This window comes from Myotis myotis, unplaced genomic scaffold (assembly GCF_014108235.1).
Source record: "Myotis myotis isolate mMyoMyo1 unplaced genomic scaffold, mMyoMyo1.p scaffold_m19_p_2, whole genome shotgun sequence".
NCBI lineage: Eukaryota > Metazoa > Chordata > Mammalia > Chiroptera > Vespertilionidae > Myotis > Myotis myotis.
Window position 1 is genome coordinate 169511910 of NW_023416324.1, and position 6653 is coordinate 169518562.

General features: G+C 36.5%; 1 pseudogene; it reads left to right on the forward strand.

The window, feature by feature from the left end:
* The first annotated feature begins 5433 nt into the window (after positions 1-5433).
* LOC118675745 lies at positions 5434-6002 on the forward strand (annotated as a pseudogene).
* The last annotated feature ends 651 nt before the right edge of the window (positions 6003-6653 follow it).

Below are 6653 nucleotides of genomic sequence, written 5' to 3' on the forward strand. Positions count from 1 at the left end.
TGTGAAGTATACTAGTAATGCGCATAATAACTGCAATAGCAATAACAATCATTAACATTTACTGAGATTTGTTCTGTGCTAGATTCTAACTACTTTTATATACATTCACTCATTTAATCTTTGCACTCACTATGTGAGACAGATACAATTTATCTTACCCTTTTTTACATTGAGAAAAAAGAGTCATGGAGAGGTTTAATAACTTACTCTAAGCAGTTAAAGAGCTGTCTTCAGGAGTGACCAAGCAGTTTCAATTAATCTTTAGAGTCTTTGCTATTTAATCTCCTTTATTATAAACTATGGAAAGATACTAGTCCTAAACTTCATCTTGCCATTGTATGTAACGCAGCTCTGATCTCTAGTTTCAAAGTCATCTCTCTCTTTTGAAAACTTGAAAACCATTCTTCACTACCCTGATTTTCTGATTTGGGTGGACCTTGGTAATCTGTTTAACCACAATTTGTTAATATCACTTCTGTGCTGTATTAACTGTCTAAAAAAACTTGGAACATATTATTAACATGACCTAAGTTTTTTTTATATATTTGTAGAATGAGATATTGTCATTATTACCATCACCATAATCATTCCTAAAATTATCCCTGGAATATTTAGAGCATATGAAACAACCCACTACTTTAAATTCAAAATGTGGAGAAGTCAGTGCTACTAGACCAACCTGATTCCAGTTCTCTGTGTTTCCATTCTTTCATTACAGTGCATCAGTATTAAGATGAAAATGGAAGGCTTACTCTGACCACATCAAGGTGCATAAGACATGTTATCACATCAATAATTCTCAAGAATCTTTGATCCTATATGGTGATGCCACATTTGAGCCATGATACCGATCTATCTACCTAGCCCATACTGCAGTTTCTGCATTTGCAATTAGAAAAGTGTCATGTTATTTATTGGTCTGCACCATAAATGGGGCTTTCATTTCTCATCTGGAATTTGTGGATAATAATATTTACATAATAGTTTTATGGTGAGAACCAAATGAGGCAGAGTACTGGACAACATCAACCACTGTGCTCAACCCAGAGTAAGGTATTCAGTAAATGTTCATTGAACGAATTTGTGAAGGATGACACCACTTTATTAAAAAATTTAAATTCTTTTTTTTAATATATTTTATTGATTTTTTACAGAGAGGAAGGGAGAGAGATAGAGAGTTAGAAACATCGATGAGAGAGAAACATCGATCAGCTGCCTCCTGCACATCTCCTACTGGGGATATGCCCGCAACCCAGGTACATGCCCTTGACCGGAATCGAACCTGTGACCTTCCAGTCCGCAGGCCGACGCTCTATCCACCGAGCCAAACCGGTTTCGGCAAAAATTTAAATTCTTAATTATTGAAAGTATTACATATGTCTCCTTTTTCCCCATTGACCTCTCCCCAGCCACTAATGACAACTTTTTCATAAAAACCTTATTACTTAAAATGGAGACATATCAGAATGCCATCTGCAATTTATTTTTTATTTTTTATTTTTTTTAATTTTTTTTTGCTGCTGTTCCTACAGTTCCTGTTTAACAACATCAACTAGAAAAATAAAAAGGATCATCTTAGGAGCCTTTGGGCAGGCATTAAACCTCAAGTTAGTGCACAACCTGTTGATCTACTTTTTATTTTATTTTAAAAAATTTTATTGAATAAATTGGGGTGTCATTAGTTAATAAAATGATAAAGGCTTCAGATGTGCAATTCTATAAGTCATTTTTTCTATACTGTATTGTGTGTTCACCATGCCAATTCACATCTCCTTCCATCACCATTTATCAAGGCTTGCCAGACACTTCAAATTCCTTGCAGATTAAGCTACTAAGACTTGTAAAAGGTACAAGGGGACTTATTCACTCAGTACTGCAATCAGATAAGTGTTTCCTTGTCATCAAACAGCATCAGCACATACAACTTTTCTGTTTCTAAAACAAGATACCTCCAAAACTGAGATGACTTAAAAAACATTCCCTTAGTACCTAAAATCCAAGTTGGTAAACATTTGTGTAAAGTATCATAACTCAAGCTTAATTAACTACAGACTATTAGAACATAAAATATAAAATTGGGTTTTTTTCCCTTTTTCAGGTTAAGAGCTGAAATTTAAATTCTTTATATAATAAAAGGTGACTTTCAATAATATTAATACAGGTTTGCATAAAGCTATTTCAAAAATATTTGGATTTATAGTTTGACAAGCTCTAGAATTTTTTTCACATATATAGTAAAGATATCAAAACTATGTTGATGAAACATAACTAGGTCCTACTTTCCTAATATTTAGTTATCCTGAATTTTTTACATCACTGTTGTAGACAAAATAATTGATAACTGGATGATTAATTGATGGTATTTGTACTCAAACTCAATGTTTTAGACTCATTGGCATAAAGTCTCGAGTTTATCTCCTAATCCAATATATATGTCCATACTTTGAATTTTTTATTGTTAAAATTTCACAAGCATAAAGTTAACAAAATATTTTCCAGACATCAAGGTACCCTGCAGAATGTAGAGACTTTTACACAAAGAGAAGTGACTTTGAGTCGGAAGAAGTGAGTGAGCTTAAATCACTTCTTGGTTTTGTGACCCAAGACAAATTTCAACCTCTCCTGCCTTAGTTTCTTCATCATTAAGATAAAAGTATGTGTTTTTTTTTTAATTTCAATTAAATTTATTGAGGTGGCATCTATAATAATAAAAGTATAATATGCAAATTGACTGAACAATGGAGCAGCATGAACCACCATTCGGATGACCTTCCAGACAAGGACAACCATGCTATGACACCTTCTGCCAGGCCAGCCAAGGCAGGTGTGATGTGATTGGTCAGCCTGGCCATAGCTCCATAATCGCCCTGCAGAGGGAGGCCCAGGCCACTGGCCAGAGGGGCAATTGATCAATCAGGGGGCTCCACGATTGCCTCAAAGAGGGAGGGCCAGGCTACCCCACTGCAGCACTGTGGCAGGTAGCTTGGGCTTCCCTCTGTGGGGGCAATCCATCGTGGAGCGCCAGCCAGGTGGGTGGGGCCTACCTCTTTGGGGCAATGGATCAGAGGGCTCCTGAACTGTGAGAGGGCACAGGCCAGGCTAAGGGACCTCCCCACCCCCCAACCCTGAGTGCACCAGGATTCTAGTTGGTTAATAACAACATATAAATTTCAAGCATACAGCTTTATAATACAACATCTGTATATTCCATTGTGTGCTCACCACTCAAAGTCTAGTCTTTTTCCATCACCATATATTTGACCCCCTTTACCCTTTTTATCCTCCCTCCACCCCTCTGGTAGCCATCATTCTGTTTTCTATTTCCATGAGTTTATTTGTTGGCTTTTGTTTTATATCTCACAAATGAGTGAAACCATATGGTTTTGTCCTTTTCCATCTGACTTGTTTCACTTAACATGATATTTGCAAGATCCATCCATGTTGTCACAAATGGAAATATTAATATTTATGGCTAAGTATTACTCCATTGTGTATATGCACAACCGCTTCTTTATCCAATTAACAAACACTTGGATTGTTTCTATATATTGGCTGTTGTGAATAATGTTGCAATAAACATAGGGGTACATATATCTTTATGGATTAGTGTTTTGAAATTTTGGGGTAGATACTGGAGAAGAGGGATTGCTGGATCATATATGGTAGCTTAGACATTCTGATTTTAGAAATGTATCACTAACTGTTCTCTCTATCTCCCTTCTATGAAGTGTAACCCACAGCTCCTCTTTTAAATGAAGAAATAATCGCTAGCTCCAGTAACTGAGGAGAAAAAAATAGGGAAAGAAAAATATAAAAAAGCAAGAAAAAACTAATTATTGAAGTTTAAGAGACATTTCAATTTAAACTTTAAAAAATTATTTAACCCTATAAACAGACTAAAGAAGAAAAATCATGTGATCACATACTTGACACACAAAAAAGTACTTGACAATACCCAATATCCATCTAGGAAACTAAAAATCAAGGCAATCTCAAGTTCATCAAGAATGTTTTAAAAAAAATTTACTACTTATATCATATGTAATGGCAAAAAAACAGATACTTTCTAAGACTGGGAAGAAGGCAAGGATGTTCCCTCTCATGTGTTTTATTCAGAATTGTACTGGAAGGCCTAACTTGTAGAATGAGACAAGATAACATTTGAGCCCAGCCAGCATGGTTCAGTGGTTTAGCTTTGACCTATGAACCAGGAGGTCATGTTTGGATTCCAGGCCAGGGCACATGCCAGGGTTGCAGGCTTGATCCCCAGTGGGGGGAGTGCAGTAGGCAGCTGATAAATGATTCTCTCTCATCATTTTTTTTTAATATATTTTATTGATTTTTTTACAGAGAGAAAGGGAGAGTGATAGAGAGAAACATCGATGAGAGAGAAACATCGATCAGCCACCTCCTGCACATCTCCTACTGGGGATGTGCCCGCAACCCAGGTACATGCCCTTGACCGGAATCGAACCTAGGACCTTTCAGTCCGCAGGCCGACGCTCTATCCACTGAGCCAAACCGGTTTCGGCTCTCTCTCATCATTTGATGTCTCTCTCTCTCCCTCTCTCTCTCCTCCTCTCTCTCTCTCCTCCTCTCTGAAGTCAATAAAAAAGTATTTTAGAAAAAGAATAGCATATGAAATGTATATGCATAGAAAGAAAGAAATGAAACTGGCTTTATTCACAAATGACATGGTTGTTTATGTAGAAAATCCCAGAGTCTATAGAAATCTCTTGGACTAATGAGTACAAAACAAGTTCACAAAATATAAGGTTACTATATAAAAGATGATTTATTATAAATTAGGCATTAACAAATAGAAATTAAAATGTAAGAGATTACAATAGTACCCCAAAGAGAAATATTTAACTATAAATCTAACAAAATTAACATAGGATCTATGTAAAGTAAATTATGAAACTGATGAAAAATCAACAAAGATCTGAAAAGTTGGAGATATAGTCTGGGTTCACAGTCTGGAAAACTCAATATTGTCAAGAGGTCAATTTTTTTTTTTTTTCAATTTGATCTATACATTCAACAAATCAATAAAAAATCACAGCAAGTTATTTTCTAATCTATTTAAATATTTATTTTTGGGAAATAATTTAAAAACTTGACTTCAATTAGAATACTGACTCAAATTGACTTTAAAAAAAAGTTATTATGCCAGTTTTAACAAGTTCACAAAATAAACGATATGCCTAAAAATACTGGGGTCTTTGCCTAGCATGGTTGCTCAATTGATTGGAGCATCATCCCATATACCAAAAGGTTGAATTTGATTCCTGGTCAGGGCACATACCTAAGTTGCAGTTTTGATCCCTGCTTGGTTTAGCATAGCAGATATATTTATTAAAATACACATTCTTTTAAAGGGCAGAAATAGATTTTCTATTAAGTCAATGACATCTCCCGGCATGAAAAATTATGATTTTGGATGACAACATGCAAAAAATGAAGGCTCAGTGTTTAGGAAATATTGTGGTAAGTCTATTACCCCTGGGGGCTTTTTCAAGACTCTGGAAAAATCAGGAAGCATTCAAGCATGTATACTTTGAAAAATTTCCTAGATACTATGACACCATACATGCTGGCTACATGGATGAAAAAGGGTAGTTGAATGTTATGTCTCAAATTGATTATATGATAAATGTTGCTGGTCACAGGATTTCTGCAGGTGTCATTGAAGAGTCAGTCCTTTCCCATGGCACTGTGGCTGACTGTGCTGTTGTTGACAAGGAATATCCTTTGAAAGGTCATGTCCCTTTAGCCCTCTGTGTATTGAGAAAAGGTTTAAATATAACAGAGGGACAAGTTTTAGGAGGAATTGTGAAACAGGTTAGTCAAGGCACTGGCCCTGTGGCTACTTTTCGAAATGCAGTGTTTATCAGTTACCCAAAACTAGATCTGGCAAAATTCCCAGGTTGACTCTGTCTGCCCTAGTCAATGGCATCCCTTATAAGGTAAGGCCTACAATTGAAGACTACTATAACTGATAGATTTTTATGTTGGCTAGTCTGTCATTCTGTTGCTGACAGATACAGCAGAGTCTGGTGGAAAGTATTCCAGGACTCAGGAAACTCCATTTGCCTTTGGAGATGTGTGACTCAGGGAGGTTACTTCCTCTCTCTGGGGCTTTGTTTCTGAAATTGTAGAGTGAGAAATTAATACAAGATGACCTGTAATATATCTTTTATCTCTAATGTTTTGAGATTCTTATTTTAGGGAAGAGTAATGTGGGGCAGGAAACAGCTTTATCTTCCTAATAAGCACATAGAGCTGAAATCACCCGCTCTAAACAGAAATCCTGCCATGACCTCTCAAGCTACCAATTACATAGGCAAGGCATCTACTTGCTCCTGGCTAGGTGTGACAGGTGAGTAGGAATGCCCTAGCTGTGGATCACAGTTTTTTTGACCAGCTCCCTTACCAAGCTTTGTGGCCATAAACCCCTGGAGGACTGAATCCTATCAGCAGCCACATCTTCATTTGCTATGGAGCACAGTGATAAGGACTCAATTGCATTTTAGGAGAGGATGAATCAGGAAGTAATTTCAGAACTAGAGGAAACTAAACAGCTGTTCTTGGATAGAGGGGCGTTATGGCCAATACTTTTAGTGTCAGAGTGTGTGTAAACAGCATCCCAA